Source organism: Capsicum annuum, chromosome 5 (assembly GCF_002878395.1).
Source record: "Capsicum annuum cultivar UCD-10X-F1 chromosome 5, UCD10Xv1.1, whole genome shotgun sequence".
Lineage (NCBI taxonomy): Eukaryota > Viridiplantae > Streptophyta > Magnoliopsida > Solanales > Solanaceae > Capsicum > Capsicum annuum.
The window spans coordinates 149,017,013-149,041,492 of record NC_061115.1 but is presented as its reverse complement, the minus strand read 5'-3'; the positions used below and the strand labels follow the sequence as shown (position 1 = coordinate 149,041,492).

The window sequence follows — 24,480 nt, the reverse complement described above, 5'->3', positions numbered from 1 at the left end:
CTTACTACAATATTTCACCCCCAGAAGGATGGTCAGTCAAACCAGACTATCCAAGTTTTGGATGATATTCTTTGTGAGTGTGTGATGGTTTTTGGTGGCCAGTGTGAGGAACATTTGGCTTTAGCAGAGTTTGTTTATAATAATAGCTACCATTTTAGTATCGATATGGCTTCCTTCGAGGCATTGTATGGTAGACATTGTCGCTTGCCAGTTGGTTGATTTAATGTTTTTGAGTTCAAGTCTCGAGGTACGGACTTGCTTCGTGAGTCATTGGATAGATTTTGGATCATCCAGGATAGACTTCGAGTGGCTCAGAGTAGGCAAAAGTGATACACTGATCGTAGACTTTATGCCTTGAGATTTGGCGTTGGTGATCGTGTTTTCTTTCGAGTTTCACCCATGAAGGGTGTGATGAGGTCTAGGAAGAGGGTCAATTTTATCCCCAGGTATATTATTTCCATTTGAGATTCTTTGGACCATTGGTGATGTGGCCTATGAGTTAGCTTTTCCTCCAGATTTATCAGCTGCTCATTTAGTTTTTCATGTTTCTATGTTGTACAACTATATTCCCAATGAGTCTCATGTCATTCGTTGGGAGTCGGTTCAGTGAGATGAACCTTTGCTAAGGAGCCGAACTCCATTTTGGCTAGGGATTTTAGGTGGTTGCGCTCTAGAGTTATCCCTGTGGTTAAGGTTCAGTGGCAACATCAACCTGTAGATGAGGCTACTTGGGAGGCTGAGTCTGATATGCGTTGTTCCTATCCCCAGCTCTTGATTGATTCAGGTATTTCCTTGCCTTAGTTCGAGGACAAACCAGATTTTTTAGTGGTGGATGATGTAATGACCTGAAAATTTAAGAAACTATGTGAAATCTATAATTTTGTATGAATTGACTGTTTTATCTCCCCGTAGTTACATTGTGGTATTTCTGGGATGTGGAGGTGATTGACATGATTCTCGATGCATTCTAATACCATTTGTGCAATATTATGGTTTTTTGTGGCTTCGAGAGCCTAATTATGAACCTGCATGATTATCTTTTGATCCATGAAACAGACGCCTGAACGAACAATGTTAGAAGCTTAAAAAAATTGACTTTAGGCTAGGTGTACCTTCGGTTCGGGTCACGATGCTCACGGGCTCGTTTTGATCTATTGGTCAAAAAGTTAGAAAATAAAAAATATGGGTGTTGGACCCACATTTAGTTGAAATAACCTTGGATGAAATATTCAGCTTTCCCAACACATCCGACACGTTGATTTTAGGATGATAACATATTTGGTGTGATTTTACAACTTTTAAATCTCATTTCGACCCTCAATTGAAAATTTTTAGTTTTGGATTACGGGGGTCAACTTTATGAAAATGAGATTTTTTTTGAAATTCTGATATTGACATTAAGTCCAGAGCATTGAATTTAGTGTGTTTGCATAGTTTGTTTGCGTATATCAGACTCCAAACGAATTTCGAGCACCCCGTTGAAGTCCCTTTGGACTTAGAAAAATTTAGTACAGAAAAATCTGCACTATAAAATAGTCTTTTTATGGCCCATTTTGCTCATTCTTCAACCTCTTCTCGTGGAAGTTAAACCCTAAAATAATGTGAGAGCTTAAAAGTGAAGTTTGTGGGAGCTTGGGAAGCTAGATTAACATCTATTTCTTTATTCTATAACGAATTTAAGGTGAAATTTTACCTTTTTCTGCTCTAATTTCTTGATTAATTTTTCAAAATCGAAAAAATTTAGGGCTTGAATTTAAACCCAAATTTCACTATTTTTGACTTGAATAATGTTTTAATCTTATAATTACTAGTTTTTCATCAATTTAACCTTCTAAACAACTTTGATTCATGATTTTAACACAGATTTCAAAGATTTTACTCGATAAAACTCAAAAATAATTTTTTTCTCAATTTGAACATCATTTTTGGCTTGGGTTTTCAGCTGTATATTTCTAAAAATATGAGAAACATATTTTTTAAATAAAGTTATGATTTTTCTCTTTTTTTTTTTGAAAATTCATTTCGAGGGTCCGTTTTGACCCTAAATAAAAAATAGTTAATATGAATATCTTTAGCTTTGTTTTGATGTATAGATTCTATATTTTTTGGTTTTAGTTGATTTTGGTATCGTTCGTAGAAAGTAAGATCGTGGATTTAAAGTGTGGCGGATCGATTTCAGCATTTGAGATAGGTTATGGCTTAACTCTTAAGACTAGGTTGGTTAGTTAAATTGTATACCAAAAGGCATGTTAATGGTGAGAACTAAACATGAATAATGACTATCTATGTGTTGTGTTCATGTGGGGGGTTATATGTGGTATAATTGTTAAATTTGAGACATTACGTGATATGTGTGACTGTATGGGGTCCTTTATTGATAGCCTTATAATCATGTGAATAACTATATCTTGTTGACCAAAAGGTGTGTTGTGATATCATTTGTGTGTATGATGTATTCGTATATTATGATATATGAGAAAAGTGGAAACTCAAGGATGATTGCAATTAATGAGTGGATATTGTCTCACGTAGTTGTGAAACTTGTACCATTATGGATTGGTTGTGGAAATACATCATGTGGATTGATTGTGGAAATACTCATTGTGATTCATTGTGAACATTGCATCATCATCCTCATTTCATCACACACATTATTTCACTTGATTGTTGTATTACTTTATATATACTTGTTGTCATGTAGGTATACTTGATTTGTGTCTGATGTTATGTATGTGCTCATACTAGAAACACTAGAAATACTAGATGTTAGTATTTGATATTGGATCTTATAGACCTTTCTCGAAGGATTATGCCAGAGAAAAGTCATTGATATTGGTTTTATATGGGTTGGTGAACCCCCATGGGGTCTTATGTCACGAAGGCTTGCCTTCGTAGGTATGTACAAGGTGGTATATAGGTTGACGAACCCTTCATGGGTCCCACACCGAGATGGATTTCCTCTATGGGTGTATATAGAGGTTGTGCAACAACCTTTTCATCATCATCAATAACAACATCAACATCTTATACATTGCACTTGCTTTACGTGTTGATGTTACGATTAAATTTCCATATTGATTTGTTATATGTCTACATGCTCTATATCCTATTGTTTATACTTGACTATCTTGTATATATATTTTCTTCTCTGTTCCTACTTGCATATGATATAATTTATACTTGTGTTCTACTTGCTGTGTTGTTGTTATTTATGTGATGTATTAGAACGGTTAGTGCAAGTGGCGTGGGCTATCATTGTGGAACATTTTTTAATTACAGGTGGCGTGCCCTTAGTATGTATTTGGTGTACTTAATTTTCTACTTTGCTCGATCGGCCTATGATACCTACTGAGTACAAGTGGACTGACTCACTCCTACTATATCTTTCTGGTGCAAATTCAGGTTTCGGTACACCCCACATTGCTTGACTCGAATGATTGTTGGAGTTTTCAAGGAAGTTAATGATTTTCAGGTGTCTGAATGTCTTCTGCTACCTTTCTTTATAGACCATGTCTTTACTTTCATTTCAGAGATAGAGTTTCTCTTGTATTTTGAAATCTTATGTATATTCTTGGATTCGAGTTGTATTTAGATATGTTCTTATACCGTTGATACCTAGTTTTGGGAGTTATGGCTGCATTGTTACTTTTTTTTTTTGCATTTGTTATACTTGTATAGTTTGACTTTGCTCTAGAAGCCTTACCTTAGGGTTATTATTATCTTTTTCCCTTTATGTATTGGTTTGGGTGATAGGCTTACTTGTCGAGGTTCACCACGACAAGTGCCATCACGACTCTTTGGATTTTGGGTCATGACAGGAAATCTCTATAGGAATTAAAGAATAAGAAAGAATCCCAAACTCTCTAAATGCTTAAGGTAACAATTAGTATGTGAAACCAATTATCTTGAAGAACGACAAGAAATAATTACAGTTATAAAAATTTGATGAAAAGTTTTCTTATAAAGTGGATTTGATATGTTTCTATTTAGTAAGAAGACAAGGACGTAGGCAAAAGATGAGGAAATGTCCTATTGATATTTACTCTAGAAACAAATGTGTTGTATGAATAAGGTAGACCATGCAATGTTTGAGCAACATGGTCCTTATCTGGTATTGGTTTACTAATGATGGATAGTGCAGTTGAAAGGGAATGCAACATTTATTAATATTATTCCATTGAAAAAAATTGTTTCTTAAATTTTGAAATTTACTTTTAAGATGGATTATAGTGGAAGATACATGGTCAAGAAAAAACATCTTTAACATGCCCAAGCTTACAAAAAAGTTCCACATTTATATTATATAAATGTGTCAAAGATAGATGATGACAACTTTGCACTATCCATCTATGAGCAATTATGTCATATTGAATCTACATTATGCATTCTGGAAAATTGATATCATGACATGAGACATAAATTGGTGTATAACTGCATATACATTCATTCTCATACATCACATTACTTATTATTTCAGAGTAGTGAATTGAGGTGTTGAAATTGACTTATTTTCCTCCATACTTGGTCGAGAAGATTGAATGAGCTTGTATTCCATTATTGTGATAGACTCTTATCACTCATTTTACTTAATTTAAATTCAGATGTTTAGTTTACCTCGACTAAAACTGTTCTTGACTATTGGATTGCTTAATTAATTCCATATATGCTTTTATTTTATAAAGTATGGAGGAATAGTGGTGGTAAGACCAACTCTTGCAATCACTTCTAAGAAGAGTTGATCAACGATACTTGCGTGTAACGTGTTTCCCTGACTTACTCTATATGTACTTGTTTCTCTCAATAATGGGATCGGGTGGCGTTTGAGTTGATAAAGGATTTGAGGTGACTTCCCACATTTCAGGATGAGCTGCTAAGATTTGGCAGCACTGGATTCCATTTTTATTTTATGAGTATAGGTTTGGTGCACTGCCAGTGTATCACTTTTTAAATCATCTGGTAAATATTACCTGTTATAATAGGTTAGCAAGTTTTTGATATATTCTTTTATTGTTTTAAAATTTCATATTGATTTTTGTCTCTTTCTTCCCTTGAGTTCTCCTATCTTAATATCTTTTAAATAATTATGTTCCTTCAATCTTACAAATTTTTTGTATTCATTAAATACATTTGTCAAAATTTTGAATGGACATCTTTAACTTTGAAATTTAATGCTTTATTTTTAAAATATTCAACACTAATAAAATTGACAAAATATTGGATGTTGAAATTAGTTGATGACTAAAGTTTGTTAACTAGACACTAATCAGTTTTACTGTTACATTGCATTTATTTTTACTGTTCCCCTTTCGATTAGTTAGTTAAGGTGGTCAGTTGATTAGGTTGTTAAGTTGGTTAGTCATGCAATTTGTTAGGAGTCTCTAGAAGATTCTAGAAGCCCATGTGAGGCTCATATGAGTCTATAAATATCTAGCATAGGATTCTCATTTCATGGCAACTGATTTTTTCCTTTATAATTCAGTATAGTTTCTCGCTTCTTCTTTGATGAAGCTCATCCTATCAATGGCTTCTTTGGTTTCGTATGTCAAGATTGTATTATCTTTGATTAGTTTTAGCTTGGTATCAGAGGGGTGAAATATTTTGATATTGTACATATGAATCTTTGGGGGCCTTGTAAAATTTCAACTTTTGAGAAAAAAAACATTATTTCTTGACTATTCTAGATGATTATAGCAGATATACATAGCTTTATTTGTTGCAGTTGAGATTTGAAAGTATTGTGGCTATTAAGAATTTTTTAAGTATGATTCAAGAATCAGTTTGGCATTCAAATAAAGGTTCTTAGATCAGGTAATGGGACATACTTCCTTTCTCCCAGTATAGAGAGTTGTTTCAATCTTTAAGTATACTATATCAGAGTAGTTGTCCTTACACACCTCACCAAAATGGTGTGGTTGGGAGAAAACAGACAGAGATATTAAATATTACTAGAGTCATTAGATTTCAATATCAAATGCCTATCAAATTCTGCAGATTGAATGTCAAAGCTACAATTTATCTTATTAACATGTTATCTTCTTCATCTATTGGAGACAGAAGTCCTTATGAAATATTGTTTTCCAAGGTTCCATCCTTGATACATTGAAAGTTATTAGTTGTATGTGTTATGCTTCAGTAATACTAATAGATGACAAGTTTTTAAAAAGGGCTATATGTAACGCCTCGGGAGCACCCCCTGGACGTCACACAGTGCTCAGGACTACCAATAGACCCAAGCTAACCCATGATATATATTCAACTTAGAACTCGCATGAAAAGTGAACTAACAAGTATAGAAACTGAAGGTAAACAATTCCATATCTTAATTTAAATATTTAACTTTGGAAGCCTTAAGCAAACTCTTTAAACTTAGAACATACACCTCTGACAAGCCTCTACTACTAACTAGAGATCCACTGGGATAGATTCCAGCTGACTCAAACATAAATAGAAATCAGAAATCTACAATAACTTTCAACAATAAACATGAGTCTGATAAACTGGGTCCTCGTACTGTGAGGACTCACCAAAATTTAGGATGCATGAGGTTATGCCCGTGATCAATCGTACTGTTGGATACGAGCACCAAAACCTACAATATAAGACAATGTAGCACATAGACATATATGTGGGTTAGTACTTTTGGAATGTACTGAGTATGTGGGGATGAATGCATAACTAAAACAATAACTAAATATATATGTACACTTTCAAATGATGCATGTGGCTTATTCTTGAAGATTGGAGGAGATGAGATGTTGTTAATCAATTGAAAGATAAAGGAAAATAATGCCTCTCCTGGGTTACAAGTCATGGGTTAGGAGTTATAAGAGGGGAAAAGACGAAAAGATCCCTTAACTAAACTTATAGAAATTCGACCGCCAGTCATCACAAGTCAACTTACGACTCATAAGATGAAGTTACTAATCTTCCTAGCAACTCATAAGCTTGGAAGTGGCAAGGATCGCACACAAACTGGTCATTATATGAGTTATATCTTATGAATGATTACATCTCCATATGACTTGTATCATCCTCTCGTAACTTGGATAAAGACTTGGGGGACCTATACTGTTGACCTGACCTTATGAATTTACTTCACACAACTCGTAACATCCTATGATGATTCCTAGGGTTAAATCATAACTACATCAGACTCCACTACTCCACACTACCATAGCTACGACTTGTAAGGTGTATGTATGACTTAAGAAGATAAGTCATAAGTTGCATAATGGCTTTCAGGTATCCCATGAATCCTTTCTAACTCGCGAATATACATCTTAGCAAAATCTTCCACCGTATATGAAGTCTTTCCAGGTAGAAAATGGGTTGATTTAGTCATTAGATCTACTATGACCCAAATTAAATCATGCTGACGTCTTGTACAAGGCAACACGATGATAAAATTCATATTCACTACTTTCTACTTCTAGGTAGGGATGCTGATATTCGGCATCATACCACTCAGTCTATGGTGTTTAACTTTAACTTGCTAACAGTTGGGACACTTGGCCACAAACTTTGCTATGTCCCACTTAGTACCGTTCCACCAATAAATTTCCCACAAATAGCGGTACATTTGGTAGCACACGTATGAATAAAATACTTCAAACCATGAACATCGGTTAGTATCCTTTCCCTTAACCCATCTATATTGGGAATACAAAGCCTACCTTGATAGCAAAGTACATCATATCACCCTTGGGAGAAAACCTCAGCTTTCTGTTGCTGGACTATTTCTAATATTTGGTTAAGTATGGGATCGTCACACTACTTCTCCTTCACTTTCATTACCAAAGATGATTCTGGACCGTTCTTAACTACTACTCCCCCATCATCAGTTTTGAGCAAACATACTCTCAAACGAGCTAATCTATGCACTTCTTTGGCCAATTCTTTTCTTTCTCTTTCATATGTGACACACTATCCATAGGCAGCCTGCTCAGTGCGCTGTCAGCACATTGACCTTAACCGAATGATAGAGTACACTAATTTTATAATCTTAAAGTAACTCCAACCACCTTCTTTGATGAAGATTCAGCTCCTGCTGAGAAAATACATACTGAAGACTCTTATGATTAGTGAAAACAATAACATGTATACCATAGAGGTAGTGCCTCCAAATTTTCAAGGAAAATACCACAACAACTAGCTCCAAGTCATTCGTTGAGTAATTTTTTTCATGATTCTTAAGTTGTCTGGAGGCATAGGCTATAACTCTCCCATTTTGCATCAATACACAACATAGCCTAACTCTGGAAGCATCATAATACGCTACAAATCTATCTAAAACTGGTCCTGAAGTCAATCTATCCTTCAACTCTTGGAAACATTTCTCATACTTATTTGACCATATAGTCTTTACTTTATTTTGGGTTAGCTTAGTCAATGGTAATACAATAGAGGAGAACCCTTCAAAAAATCACCTATAATACCCAGCTAAACCCAAATAGCTCCGGATATCGGATGAAGTGATAGGCCTAAGCTAGTGCTTCATTGCATCAGTCTTCTAAGGATCTACATGAATACCAGCCTCTGAAATGACATGCCCTAAGAAGGTAACATATTCCAACTAAAATTCACATTTATCAAAATTTACATATAACTGACGATCCTTGAGGTTCTGTAGAAGTATTCTCAAATGGTCTGCATGTTTCTCCTCGCTCCTGGAATACACCAGTATGTCATCTATAAAAACAATGACAAACATGTCTAAGTACTACTTGAAGACCCTATTCATCAAATCCATAAAGGTTGCAGTAGTATTTGTCAGTCCAAACGACATAACCACGAACTCAAAATGGCCGTACCTTATTTGGAAAGCTATTTTAGAATATCTTTCTCCCTGACTTTCAATGGTATCTCTGCCTACGGTTAATTTTGGAAAACCACCGGGCACCTTAAAGTTGATTGAACAAATTATCGATTCTAGGAATGGGATACTTATTCTTGATGTTAACCTTGTTTAGCTGTCTATAATCTATATATATTCTAAGAGTGCCATCTTTCTTGTGCATGGAAAAGACTGGAATATCCCATAGAGAAATATTGAGTCTGATGAAACCCTTATCTAATAGATCCTTAAGCTACACTTTTAACTCTTTAAGTTTAGACGGATCCATACGATATGGAGGGATAGAGATGGGTTGAGTATCAAAAAGAAGATCAATATTGAACTCTATTTCTCTATCTAGAGTTACGCCTAGCAGATCTTCAAGGAAACTCAGGAAACTCACTGACTACACGGACTGATTAAACTGTTGGGGCTTTAAATTTGGTATCTTTGACTCAAACTAAATGGTAGATACACCCTTTTGATATTAACTTCCTGTCCTTAATATAAGATATGAAGTGACCTTTGAGAGACACAAAACTACCCTCCCATTTGAAAATTGCCTCATTAGGAAACTAAAACTTCACCACACGGGTGCAACAATCTATTGATGGATAGCATGAATTGAGCCAATCCATACCCAGAATAACATTAAAATCTATCATATCTAACTATATTAAGTCTATTAGTGTGATATTATGGAGGAAGGTAATAGGTCACTTCTTATAGACTCGCCTAGCAATAACTGACTCACCTACTGTGTAGAAATTGAGAGGGGCTTAAGGAGATTCTCAAAACTTACTCCAAAATTTTCAGCAACCAATGGAGTTACATAAGAGATATTTGATCCAGAGTCTAATGATATATATATCAAGGTGAAAGGAATGAATCATACCAGTGACAACATCTAGAGAAATCTCCTTCTCCTGACGTGATGGTAAAGCATAAAACTGATTCTGGCACTAACTACCACTGGTACTGGACGATGCGTCCTGTGGGGAAACTAGGCAGCCTGGCTAAGCTGTTGTATTAGTAGACTGAGTCTGAGGATTAGCATATCTACCTCCCTTCTTAGCATACGAACACTTCTTGATCCTATGGCCTACATTACCACAACCATAATAACCACCTTTCCCCATCATGTATTCACCCGAATGGGTCCTACCACACTTTGCACATATTGGGTAACTGGGCCTCCCGACCACACTATTTTAAGACCTAGAATTTAAAGTCCTTCCCCAATGCTCTTTCTTAGTGTTGGGTGCAGAGGTATTGGCTAAAGCTAGGGCAGGCATTGATGAATGATCCTGAAACTGTGAACGGCTTCTCCCTCTAGACCTTGGTTGTCTATACTCAAACTATCCAGTCCTAGCTCTCTTATTTTTCTTCTATCTTTTATTCAACTTTTCTACCTTAGTTTATTGAGCATGAGTCATCAATGGAGCAATATCCATGTCTTTAATTAGCATGGTAGTCCTACATTCCTTGTTCACCAAATTATATACTCTGATAGCAAACTTACTCATATGGGCTCTAGAGCCAGATAAAAACTCTGGGGTATACTTAGCTAATGAGTGAACTTAAGGAAGTACTCCTTCACTAGATCCCTACCCCAGGTTCATGAACTCCTCCACTTTAGCCTCCCCCATCTCATGAGGAAACAACCTATAGAGAAAAGTACTCTGAAATACCTTCCAATGCATAGAAGTTGCATTATCACCCCTACCATTCTTCCATATAGTGACCCAATCATATGCAACATCCTTTAGCCTTAAGGATGCCATCTCTACACTCCTATCTTTATTAACATACATGATTTTAGTAATCTTTCCTACCTCATCAATAAAGAGTTGAGGATCCTCATCCACCTTTGACCCTTGAAACTCAGATGGATTAATCCTTATAAAGTCCCAAATGTTTGATCCAGATAATTTTACCATTTTGCTGAAGTGGGACTGTTGCCTATTGGTTTCCCTGAATATTAGCATTAACAGCTTGGGCTAATGCTTGAAAGGCAGCTCAAAATTCAGTACAAGAAATATTATCATTCAGAGGGTCTGTGTGCAGTGGTGGTTGATCACTATTTCTGCATGCATCAGTTTAGCGATGAGGCATATTCTATCACGTGAAAGCATGAATTAGGACATATAAGGACATCTTCAAGTATGATAGATCACGAAATAAAGGATGATTCGTAACTTATTTCGTAGCGTCTTGCTTATAAATGTGGTGTGCTTCACATTCACGATTAAAACTCTATGCAACATGACTTGTCTAAATCCCTAGGACTTTTTAAAATCTTAGGCTCTAATGCCAAGTTTGTAAATCCATAGTATCACCCCCTGGACATCACACAGTGCTTAGGACTATGAATATCCCCAAGCTAACCCATGATATCTATTCAACTTAGAACATACATGAGAAGTGAACTAACATGTATAGAAACTGAAGGTAAATAATTCCATATCATAATGTTAATATTTAACTTTAGAATAATTAAACAAACTCTTAAAACTTAAAACATACACAGTCTGAGAAGCCTTTACTACTAACTAGAGAGCCACCAGGACATACCCCAACTAACTTGATCATAAACGAAAATCACAGATGTAAAATAACTTTCAATAGTAAACATGAGTCTGATAAACTGGGTCCTCAAATTGTGAGGACTCACCAAAATTTGGGATGCAAGAGGTGATGCCCATAATCAATCGTACTACTGTATACGAGCACCAGAACCTACATTATAAGATAATGTAGTACATAGCCAAATATGAGGGTCAGTACTTCTGGAATGTACTAAGTATGTGGGGGTGAATGCATAAGTAAAACAAGAACTGGATATATATGTACACTTTCAAATGATTCATGCTAAGTATAAATAACTTACCTTGGACTTGAGTAGAATTAAAGACTGCAAGATCATAAAACATGGATAATGAAGCATATGAATAAGCTTAGTGAGCCATAACACTTAGTTTCTAAAATCTCTACTTTTTTTCTTTCTTATGGGAGATTCTTACAATCAACATAAACCATGTGAGCTACCATAGAGTCCAATATCTTACCCATGTTGGGGAGAGCTGTTCTACCCTTGCCATCAAAATAGAACCTTAACTTAAGTGATCACTCAACTTAACCTATATTAGAACTTAAACCTATGGTGGCTCGTAGTTTTCTAGAATTTAGGATACGCTCATCCACATTTCATTCTTGGTGCTAAATACTACTCCCAAAATAAATATATGCTCATACTTAAGAAATCTATTATCATAACTTGAGGCTACCACCTAGTCGCGACAACGATGCCTACAATCACAAGTGACCACAAGATAACACATTAGCTGGTACCTGCTGTGAGCACTAAACAAGTAGTAATAAAATTCATGAGTAGAAGATAAACTGAGGAAAATATAAATATGAATACTGAAATAAAGAATCAATCATAAGTCTGAAACATTTGATAAAAACTAAAAGTAACTGACTGATTGTCTAACTAACTGTCTAAATGTCCGAAAGCCTCTAAACTAACTAAGGAGTTGATGGGACAGACCCCCAACTACTCTGACTAACTGAATAAAATGTAATACTAAAATAACTGAGCAAATATAATATGTCCTCGATGGATAAGAACTCACCACTAGGACTTCTAGATTATGCTGAGATGTCTAACTACGGCCGAGAAACTGTGCAACTGAACCTATGATATAAGACATCATAGCACAAAGAAGAGTATGCAGTCAGTACTTTTAATGTACTGGTATATGAGATAAGGTTAGGCTGATATACATGTGGTACTGTGTATGTGAAATAAGCACTAACTGAATAACATGAGATAACTGAACATGAATGCATGAAAACTGTAACATCTGAGAATGCAAGTCCAAGCATAAATCTGTAATCTGAAATAAGTCTGAAAGCTAAAAGACAATAAACTGTATAACTAAATAACTAAAAGTCTGTACACTTGGTCAAGAAAACCAGAACTAAAACTATACTAAATACTTTACTGAGGCTGTGGGAGGTATCATCTAATCGACATGCCTCAATCTGTGCTAATCGGGGTCAATCTATAACCCCAGTTAGAAGGGTGTCAGTACTGTGCCACTGGTACTAACACTAGCTGTGTGGATCCACTAAACTAGTGTCCCGAAGGACTAAGGAGTCACCCTCAACTAGTAGGTATTCTAAAGAGATATGTGTCACCCTCAACTGGTAGGTAAACACTTTATCAACCCTCAAATGACAGGTTGACATCTCTAACCTATGCTAGCTACGTAGTTCTAGAACTAGGGAATTGCTACTAAGGGTCACACCATCTACTGTTAGTTGAGTCCTCATCCCTGAGTTCTCTTGGTGCTAAATCCTACTCCCAACTGAACTGACACTGATACTGGGATAGATTGCACTAGACTGAACATTATAACATAACTGATAGTGCTTATCATAATTACAAATGTGTAAGTATACTGATAAGAGTCATGGATTAAATATCTGAGTACTTGAAAAGCTGGATTTATGTTAACCACATAGGTATCGAGTGTTCATAACCCACCAGCACTGAATGGAATTAATAATAATGCCATATAAAATCTTTAAAACCATAGTAGGGGATCATTGTTCAAACCTTAATACTTAGGCATTTCATTAAACACATGAGAGTCATGAACTTAAGCATAGAAATGAGTAAAGAAGCAAGAATAATAATGATTACAAGACCAAAATCATAACTTAGGAGTTTAACATGAAGATTACAATATTTAAAACATGTAATGGCTCATCCCACATGAAAAACACTTATAAACATAACTTGTAATTGAATTAACAACAGATTTTTGGAGATAATTCAACATAAACATAAAAACTCATAATTTAAAACTAACAAGGGATTCTTGGACTCCATGGGTAAAAGGAACCCATGGATGAACATCACACATACTTTACTAGATGATTTCATGATGATTCTTAGGAATTTCTTGAGATTTGAATCTTGAATTACTTGATTTATTGAGAATAGGTTAGGGTTTGTTTTTGAGGAAAGTGGGGCTTCTTTTGAGAGGATTTATGATTGAAAAATCAAATAATGCTCTTTGGAGTGCTAAATTTTGTGTTATGGAATGATTGGGTGAAGGAAAATAACCCAAATTCCCTTAATTATCAAGAAAAATAATCTGGATGGGTGAAGGAGGGCGAGGAACAAAAATCTGGATGGGAGAAGAAGGGCGCGTCACGGGCTCTAGAGCGATGCACAAGAGGGGGTGCCACAGGCTCCAGAGCAGTGCACTGAAGGGGGCGCCGCGGGCTCATCCTGGTGCTGGTACTATTTTGGTGGTTCAAATACACCCCTACGCTTATTTGAAAATATTAAAACTTACCCGAGATATATTTTTAACTACCCCAATCATGAATTAACTTAAAAATCGACGTCCCGAGGTTAGAAAGGTCAAAAAATAAAATCATCAAAGTTTAGGGGTCATGGAAATGACTAAGTCCCAACACTTAGGCTAATTTCTAAGCTTTGGACCCTTTATGTATGCAATTGAGAGCTGAAATAAGCTAGGACTTTTACGGGGTATTCCATCCATCTTAAAATATTATAAGGGTTTATATACTGTAAACCAGTTATGCTTCTCTTTACTTTAAATCATAATCAAGATGAACACTTGTGGATTTCATGTCTTATCTTTATATCAAAGAATCAAGCTTTCTTGAATCATGCTATATTGCACATGAATGGAGCTTACAAACTTAAAATTTCTTGTAAACTTAGTAGTTCTTCATAAATCTTGAAACTCTTACTTACTTTCATAGCACTTATAAAAAAAATATCAGGCTCAATACCTATTTAGAAATCTTTCATCTGAATCCAAATCAAAGTAATGAAATTTAAATCACAATATCAATTTTAAAGTTCAAAACATGAATAGATGTAACATTTATGCATCTTTAACCTTTAAATCACAAGATAAGGTTATACTTTCATATATGAAAGTTTGAGGAATGAACCCTAATGTAAAACATGTAAATTAAACTTAAAAGTCATGCTTTTCAGGCACAAGGATGTAAGATTAATCTTGTTCGATACCCCACGTACCTGGAATTGCTTGACTTGTAAAGAGGACTTAAACTTTGAGACTTGAGAGATGAATTGGTAAAAGAAATCCTAATCTTATTTTTCTTGAAGATGAGAGGATAAGAGATATTGTTAATCTACTGAAAGATAAAGAAAAATAATGCCTCTTTTAGGTGATAAGTCGTGGGTTGGGAGTTATAACAGGGGAAAACACCAAAAGATCCCTTAACTGAACTTATAGAAATTCGATCGCCAGTCGTCACAAGTCAACTCATGACTCATATGATGAAGTTACAACTTAGCCTAGCAACTCGTAAGCTTAGTAGTGGCAGGGATTGCACATCTACTAGTCAACATACGAGTTATATCTTATGACTCGTCACATCTCCATACGACTTGTATCATCTTCTCATAACATGGACAAAGACTTGGGGGACTTATACTGTTGACCTTACGAATTAACTTCATACAACTCGTAACATCCTATGATGATTCTATGGGTCAACTTATAACTACAACAGACTCTGACTACTCCATACAACCATAGCTATGACTTACAAATTACGAGTTGTAAGGATTATATACGAATTAAGGAAATGATTCGTAAGTTGCAAAGTGGTATTCAGACAGGTGGAATTATATTAAATCTGCAGTTTTGATAGGGTATTCTACTACTCAAAAAGGGTATTTTCTGATAGATTTATCCACTAATAATTTTCTTGTAACTAGGTATGTTGTATTTCAAGAACATATGTTTCCTCTTGCATAAAATCCAACTTCAGACTCAACTAGAGATACTACCGATCATACGAATGCAACTTATCATGCAGATCTTACTCTCTACACTCTTGAGGCATCAGATCCTACTGTCCAAGCTCTTGAGGCATAGATATCGATGCCTCATCTTTACCACCACCTACAGTTGTTATTCTAATAAGAACATCTAGAGTATCTAAACAACATATTTGGTTAATGAATTATGCCATACCAGGGAAGGAAAAAAGGACCAGATATCCCTTTATCAATTACTTGTCTTATAATAATATGAAATACCCTAGTTTTTGGACCTTAGAAAATTTTCTTAATTTTTGGCTTCTGGGCAAGATACGACTTAGGGGAATAAGTTGTACATTTTTATAAGGTGATTTAGATAAAGAAATGTAAATGGAGGTAGCAGATGGTTTTAAGAAAGAAAGATAAAACAAAGTCAATAGATTAATCAAGTCATTGTACAGACTTAAAAAGGCTTTAAGACAATGGAACATTAAGGTTACTTCAGCTCTAATTCATACAGGCTTTACTTAGAGCACCTACAATTATTCTCTTTTTAATCTAAAGAAGAAATAAGGGATGGTTATAGTGTTGGTATATGTGGATGATCTTCTCATTACTCGAGATAATGCTGACATGATAAGTGAAGCAAAAGAGATACTATATCCGCAATTTAAACTCAAAGACCTAAGAGACCTTAAATATTTTTTTTGGTATTGAAGTGTTGAGATCTATAAATATATTCATATTGAATCATAGAAAGTACATTTTAGAACTTATCTCTGATACAGGACTTGTTGGTGTAAAGCCAACTCTTACACTACTTGAGACTAAAACTCGATCAACCTCAGTGGAATTTGACAAAGCAACAGGTGTTACACATGATGTCATTCTTAAAGATGTTACTTGTTATCAAAGATTGATTGGAAATCTTATGTATGCTACTATCACCAGACCAGATATTAGTTGTGCTATGCAAACTTTAGCCAGTTCATGTAACAACCTAAAATGTCTCATTTAGAAGCTACTAATATAGGTATTAGGTACTTAAAAAACACTGTAGGACAAGGTGTTTAGATCAAGGCTCAGTCTACTGCAAAACTTATGTGTTAGTGGAATTTAGATTGAACTGCATCCCCTAATACAAAAAGGTTTGTTATAGGATATGTGGTGCATTTTGGTAGTTCCTGATATCTTAAAAGTCTAAGAAGCATCACAAAATATCTAAGAGTTCAGATGAGGCAGAGTATAAAAGTATGGCTTCAGCCTTAGCAGAAATTACATGGTTTGAAGTTTTATTTGCAGAGTTGAATTTTCATATCAATAAGCCTATTATAGCCTTCAGTGATAGTAAGTTTGTTATTCAATTGACATCTAATCCCATTTTTCATGTAAAGGATAAACATATTGAGTTTGATTGTCACTTTATTTGGGACAAAATCAAAGAAGAGTTAGTGCAAGCTATGTATGTTCCAACTTAACATCACAGGTTACAGATATCCTCATCAAGAGCTTGCGTCAAGATTAATATTTGCATTTTTAAAGTAATTTTGGTATGCTTAATATTTTTCACCCTTCACCTTGTGAGAGAGTGTTGAAATTCGTTGATGACTAAAGTTAGTTAACTAGGCACTAGTCATTGTGTCCGGTTTTACTGTTCCCCTTTCCATTAGTTAGTTAGGGTGGTCAGTTGATTAGGTTGTTAAGTTGGTTAGTCCTGCAAGTTATTAGGATTCTCTAGAAGATTCTAGAAACCCATGTGAGTTTATAAATATCTAACATAGGATTCTCATTTCATGGCAACTATTTTTTTCCTTTACAATTCAATGCAATTTTTCTCTTTTTCTTCAATGAAGCTCAGCCTGTCAATGGATTTTCTGGTCTCGTATGTTAAGGTTATAGTATGTTTGAGTAGTTTTAACATTGGATACAATTGATAATAGTTTAAGATTGTATGATAATTCTTTAGATACTTATAAATGGGAAGAAAAATCTATTTTTTTTAAATACATCGGTTAAAGAATGTTAATAGTCTTGAGAAATCATTACAAAACTCTGATGAAAGAATCGAAATGGTAAATTAAGTGCAAGAAGGAAAAAGATTTGATTATCTAGTATAACAAGAAAAATAGTTTTGGTTAGACACAAATAGGAATCAACTATGGGCAGAAGCTGACGACTATAGGGGATCTAGTGAGATTACACTAGATATGTTGTTGTTGTTGGTATCATTATCTAGCAATTTAGAGTTTCTATTTAAGAAAAAGATAAATGATATTACTTTAAAAAGTTGCTGTTTTTATCTTTAATTTACCCGATAGTGTAAAAATACATTGACAGAGCAAAATTTAAACTCTTATTTTATACTACCTTAGTTTCACAATACGTAAATTGTTGGGGTATTTATTGGTATTTCAAAATAAGTGAACTGTTAAATTTATTTCCAATTTTACCCTCATGATTTTGACAACATACTTTTTTCTATGGCACTCTTAACTGCAGCCGCCTATTCCCTATGTGCCAAAATGTTAACTTTTTCCTCTTACTAAGAGTGCTGCCAACTTTCGCCTATTCCCTATGTGCCAAAATGCCAATTTTTTCCTCTTGATAAGAGAGCTGCCAACTCCCAGAGTACAACTACTCCATCATTACTCCTCCATTAATTGCACTCTTCTATATATAATTTCACTTTTGCATGTCCATTCCACTTCATTGAGCTCAAAGAGAAAAGTTAAAGTTACAGAAAAAAAATTAGAGTATGAATTTTAATTTTGAAGACTCGATTGAAATAGTTTATGATACTATTATGAATGAAGATTCGGTTGAAATAATTCAAGATACAATTGTGGAAGACTCGCTTGAAATGTTCAAGACACTATTGTTGAAGAGTCCATTGAAAAAGTTGAAGACTCAATTGAAATAGTTCGAGACACCAGTATTGAAGATGAAATAAGGATTATGTTGTTAATTTATCTTCTCAAATTTTATTAGAATTATTATGATCCTCGTGTTTCTATTGATATTGAAGCCATGTTAAAAACCATATTGAATGTAAATCTATTTATAGACTAAATTGAGAGGGAAATGAAAATTTTCAACATATTTTACCTCCAAAAAAATTTACTAGGCCTAGCAATTTTAAAATTTTAAAAATTGGAATGAAAAAAAAAATTTGTCACCTTAAGATAAAATTTGAATGCAATGAAGTTATTTTGCCACCATAAGTTAAAGTATGCATGCAAAAAATGTTGGAAAGGGTAAAAACGGAAATTTATGTGAAATATATACTTTTGATGTTTTTTTCTTAATATGTGTGTCAAAATCCAACAATTCATTGTGAAACGGAGGGAGTACTTATTTTCTTCTTTCCGGCCAGCTTTTGTTGTATTCGAACTTGTATTTTTGGATTTTAGTCACTCTTGTACTTGTGTCATCAATCATGAGAGTTGTTTTCATTGACGCCCTTGTATCACTTTGGGTTTAGGATTTCATATTTAGTGTTGTCTTGAATTTCTGCATATTCGTCTTAATTGGTTAATAGTGAATGGGGTTCACCTACGAGTTAGGGTAGGTGGCCTCCATGGCTTATTTAATTTGAATTTGGGTTGTGACAAAAATAAGCTCAAAGCTTGCACCGTAACTCTCGAAACTTCATAGCGACTTCGTACGTGCCTCATTCTTGAGGGAACCGAAAAATGGCTGGTTCAAAACAACCGCTAGAGTAACCAGCTTTTAGTTTAAACTTAAATAGAGGACAAGAAAACAGAGAATTACATGTAAAAATAAAAATAAAAATAAAACTTAATGTTGTTTCCTGTTCGAATCCTTTTGCTTGTCTTCTTTCTATTAACCATTTGTGTAATTCTTTTTCTAGTTACCTTTTCAAACGTCCATTTCCCATATTAAAAATTTCTTTTCATAAAAGGGCAGATGTTTTTTTTTTAAAAAAAAAAAAACTGAAAGGAAGCACAGAAAGTGCCCTTTTTTCTTTTTCTTTTTTTCATTCACAAAGAAGGTCCTGATAGTCAGCTTACGCAATGTGCGTTGACACTGTCAAATTACATTTGTTAAGAACAAGGAGACTTGTAAGCAAGTATTCACACTTATTTTCCTCTGATTTATCTCCCATCCGATCCAAGGCTCCAAGTCATATTCCAATCTCCAAAAATAAGTTTTCTGTTGGCTATAGCTCTGATCGAGCGTAGTTAGTTAGTTTTGTGTCTTCGCTTTGCATTCAAATTTTGCAAAAGAATGGTAGAAAACAATTGTGGGAGAGAGAAGTAGTGATTACTCAGCTAATCAAGGGGAAGGAATTGATGTTGCAGCTGCAAAATACTTTGATCCCATGAAACAAGACGTATGCCAGGATTTGGCTGCGGAAATACTTTCTTCCTATGACAAAGCACTGTCCCTCTTGAATGGCACAACTTTATCAGGGATGATAAGCAAAGGCAAACAGAGTTTTAATCCAGCGCCATCTTCATCAGCTGCGCCCCAGCTGGAATCTCCTTCTCATCATCTTATGGCTGATAATAGCGCAGAATTGTGACCGTCCCTCTAACTCCCGGAAGAGGTATTCAATCTCATCATTGTTTGACCATATGGTGTTCGGAACTTACTTAGGGATCGATTGGTGTGAGGTACTGGAGTAAATAATTTCAGGATAAAATAATAATCCCGAGATAGAATTTTAATGCATTGTTTGATTGCTAATACTTGGAATAACTTATCCTGGGACTAATAAATAGTACCGGGATAAGTTATTCTACATTTAGTGGGATAACAATTCTATCATAATTTATACTTGGAATAAAACTATAAAATAACAAGATTATCCCAAACACATTTCTCCAATTTTCTTCATCTCCTCTTAGTTCTTCAATCTTTAATTATTGCTTTTGAAATTGAAAAAATATTATTGATATTTACTTGATTATCTAAAATGCACTATTTATGACAAATTAAAAAGATTAGAATATCTTATTTTGAAACGACGAAAATATATGACTAAGAAAAATTAACCTCTTGTTAATTGAACTTTGCATTTTTTTCATCCCATTGCTTGTGAATTATATAAACTTTTATGCTATTTTCTTATATAAAGGATCAAAATGCACAATTAACAAATTAAAAATCAAAATATGTTAGATTCATACATAATAAGAATCAAAACTAGGTACTATAATTTTTTATATATCTGACAAAATGTAGGCACTATAATTTGTTAAGCATAGAAAAACGAAATTCAACATTAACTGTTCCTTCCAAGTGTTATTTTTGTAAATTGATAACACAAAAAATTCTTACTACACAATGAAAAGATTAATTAAAGTAAGTAGATTTTTATAATAATAATTATCATTCATTGGCAATCTGTAAAATATTTTAGCAACTATAAAAGCGTTGCCTAGTTTTAATACACATTATCGTTTCACAATCGACTCTATTGTTAATAACATATTTTAAATTAAGTAATTTTTTATTGTATTGTATATATCAATTAAAATGAATTTTAATATTATATATATTATATGTGTGATATGTGTTTAAATGAAATGACATAAACAACAAATCTTCTTTATTTTAACAAACTTAAGTTGGAAGCTTTTATTTCAAACTAAATAAGATGTAGTAAGACTTTTTTTTTTAATACAAAAATATTAAAGCTAAATAAGATGAAAGTTTTATTTTTAAAATACACACGATATAATTATGAAAATGCACACATACAAAAAAATTAAGCTAAATAAGATGAAAATTTTATTTTTTAAAAATAAATATTTAAAGATTAATAAGAAATATATAAAAGAAAAAAAGTTAAATAAGATGAAGGGTATTTTGGTAATCAATTAACTCATTATTAGAAATTATACTATGCATATTACTTTGAATACAACAAACCAAACATTCAATAAAAAATAATCTGTATAACTAATTCCAATATAACTTATCCATCATAACTTATGCCAGCATAACTACATTCCCAACCAAACAACCCCTTATTGTCTAATTCGGATTCACGCTATGGAAAGTCCGCCATGGTTTTAGTGCTATTAACCAAGTTGTAATCGCGAGACTCTGGTTAATAGTGGAAGAACTTTTACCATTCTACTACATCCCTTTTGGGTATTTTTATCCCTCACTTGTAACTGAGTTGGAGTAAATTTAATGTGAATTGAAGTGATGTGCTTAGACCTTCAGAACATTCATAGAGTCATGAATCACTTGAAGTCATAGTGGTGCATTGAATGCTTCGAAGAATCTTGATCTACTGGTCTTGAGAAGTCATACCTAACCTCTCTTAATTTAACAATGTCAATAACAATCACAAATCATGTGTAATTTCACAAGTGAAGTCCGGGGAGGATATAAAATGTATTCAAACCTTACTCATAGCTTTGTGAAGTAGAGAAGAGAGGTTGTTTCCAATTGACCCTCGGATACAAGACTCACTTCACTTGCTAAGATTATGTAATAAAATGGAGTAGGATTATATATGATTGAACAGGATTATATATGATTGAACCTTGGTCAAGTGATAAATTTTATCTAAATAATTATGGAGTTATTAATTTGATGCTAGTACTTGGTGCTGATATGTAACTTTCCTCTAATAATGCTAGTACATGATAGCAATTATATTCGTACATGTTCTCCAAACACATTTACCAAACTGTAGGTACAGAATTCGCCTAGAATAACAGTAATTTACTCAGATGAAGGCATGAGGCGGATAAGTTTTAGAAAATCAAATTGTAGTATTCTTACATTTGTTTGAGGTCCTTGTTAGAAACTTGAACTTGTTACACCATTAATCATTATAGGAAGATGCTGGCACGAAAGACAAGAGTACATACAAGCTCGATCTGGAGAAGAGGTTCCACCTGAAGATGGATACAGTTGGAGGAAATATGGACAAAAACTTATCGTAGGTGCAAAATATCCCAGGTGAGTACTCTTCTAAGTTCCTAGGCCAACAGGAATAAAATAATATGAATTTCTAATTCTTCATGTAAGTACGAGTTTGAGCTGATGGTCGGAACAACCTCTCTACCCCACAATAGTAGGGGTAAGGTTTGCATACATCCTATCCTCCCGGATTATACCAGATATGTTGTTGTAGTCATGTAATTACGAGTTCCCCTTCTTTTTGTGAATGAACTGACTAAAAGGTTGGATGGATGATACTACACAATTTGGGTTAATTTTACCTATGCCCCGGGTTTAGTTGCTAATGATTATTTTCTTTGGAATGCAGAGAACATTATCGATGTGATTGTCGTCGTTTATCTTATCGTGAGGCTACTAAGATGGTCCAACGAAGTGAGGCAGAGCCATTATCTTTTGAAGTTACCTATGGAGGAAGTAACAGTTGTGGTCAAGAAAACAAAAACCAAAACGGAGAACATGTTGTGCTAACAAAAGAAACACAGCGTGATGAGGTTGGAAGAGCAGCCGGGGAAACACCTGAATGCTATACTCCGGAAATGGTTTCAACACCAAATACTTCATTCAACAATTCGTCCGCAGGGGTTGTGTTCTCAAACTCCAATCCGGTATTTAACATCACCAATTCCGATTTAATCCCCACACCGACTTCTTCACCTTATCCAGACACGGATATTTCACTTGAGGATGATAGTCTCACTGTCTTGTTTGATGATGTGCCTGAAAATGCTAGAAGCACCTATAAGTGCAATGCAAACTAGAATTTATCACTTGATAATCTCACTACCTTATTTGATGATGATGTGCCTCGTGAAAATGAGAACTGCACCTATAAAGGTGCCCGCAAGAGTCCTGTGGGAAAATGGATCGCTGAAATCCGCCATCCCAAGCACGCTATTCGCATCTGGCTTGGCACCTATGAGAATTCTCACGATGCTGCTTTGGCTTATGATGCTGCCGCCCAAAAACTCTCTGGCGCAGATACCAAACTTAATTTTTCCGCAACATGACCCTAGAATTCCAGTGCCGAGCATAATCTCTTCTGGTATTGTGACAACCAGCTATTTCAAGGTCTTGGATACTCTTTTGATATTTTTGTATTTTCTTTATTGCAATTTATACAACATAGTTCGAATTTCAAGAGTCAAACGAAAAAATCTTAACTCTAGGGGTTTTCAAATACTCCCTTGGTTTACTTGACCTTGTTGACTTGGCACACTATTTAAGAAAACTTTAATTAGGAGTGTATTTTACTAAATTAATATTGTTTTGAAACTCTAAATTTGACTATTATTACATTATGTAGTTATTTAATACTAAGGATAAAAACGAAAAAAATATAATAATATTCTTTTGATACCTTTAATAATACTATTACATCATGTTCTTTACTTAAAATACCTTTAATAAGTGTATTCAATACACAAATGATACGTATTGAGTAGTTGGATTACCTCTCTTGATAATCCCTAATTTTCCAATACTAGAGTTCCATCTCACTGGAGTTCTTGAGTAATCCTTGGCAAACCTTGAATCTTCGGAAGTTGAGATGTTAATACATATAATAAATGAAAAGATAAAGTCCAAAACATTTTGTTGGGTTCTGTGGAGTTTTGATAATTGACAAAATGACATAAAACAAGTGAGTCAAGCAGGTTAAGGATACACTATCTCAAGGAGTTTTATTTGTAATAGGAGTACAAGTAGATAAAGGCACATGTGCAATAATCAAGAAACAGATGGTGGTTACTTCTCATAAACTTAAGGAAATTATCTTGTGTTGTAATTGAAGAGTTAGAGTTCAAGTAAAACACTCAACAAGAAAAGAGTTTGCAGAGTACTTGTTTGACCACAA

At 34.3% G+C, this 24,480-nt stretch overlaps 1 non-coding gene across 1 annotated transcript; it reads left to right on the top strand.

Moving 5' to 3' along the window:
* Positions 1-19,456: 19,456 nt before the first annotated feature.
* LOC107876435 lies at positions 19,457-23,983 on the top strand. Its single transcript, XR_007055929.1, has 3 exons — positions 19,457-20,250; positions 22,502-22,625; positions 22,936-23,983. It is a non-coding gene; the product is annotated as an uncharacterized LOC107876435 (transcript).
* Positions 23,984-24,480: the final 497 nt, after the last annotated feature.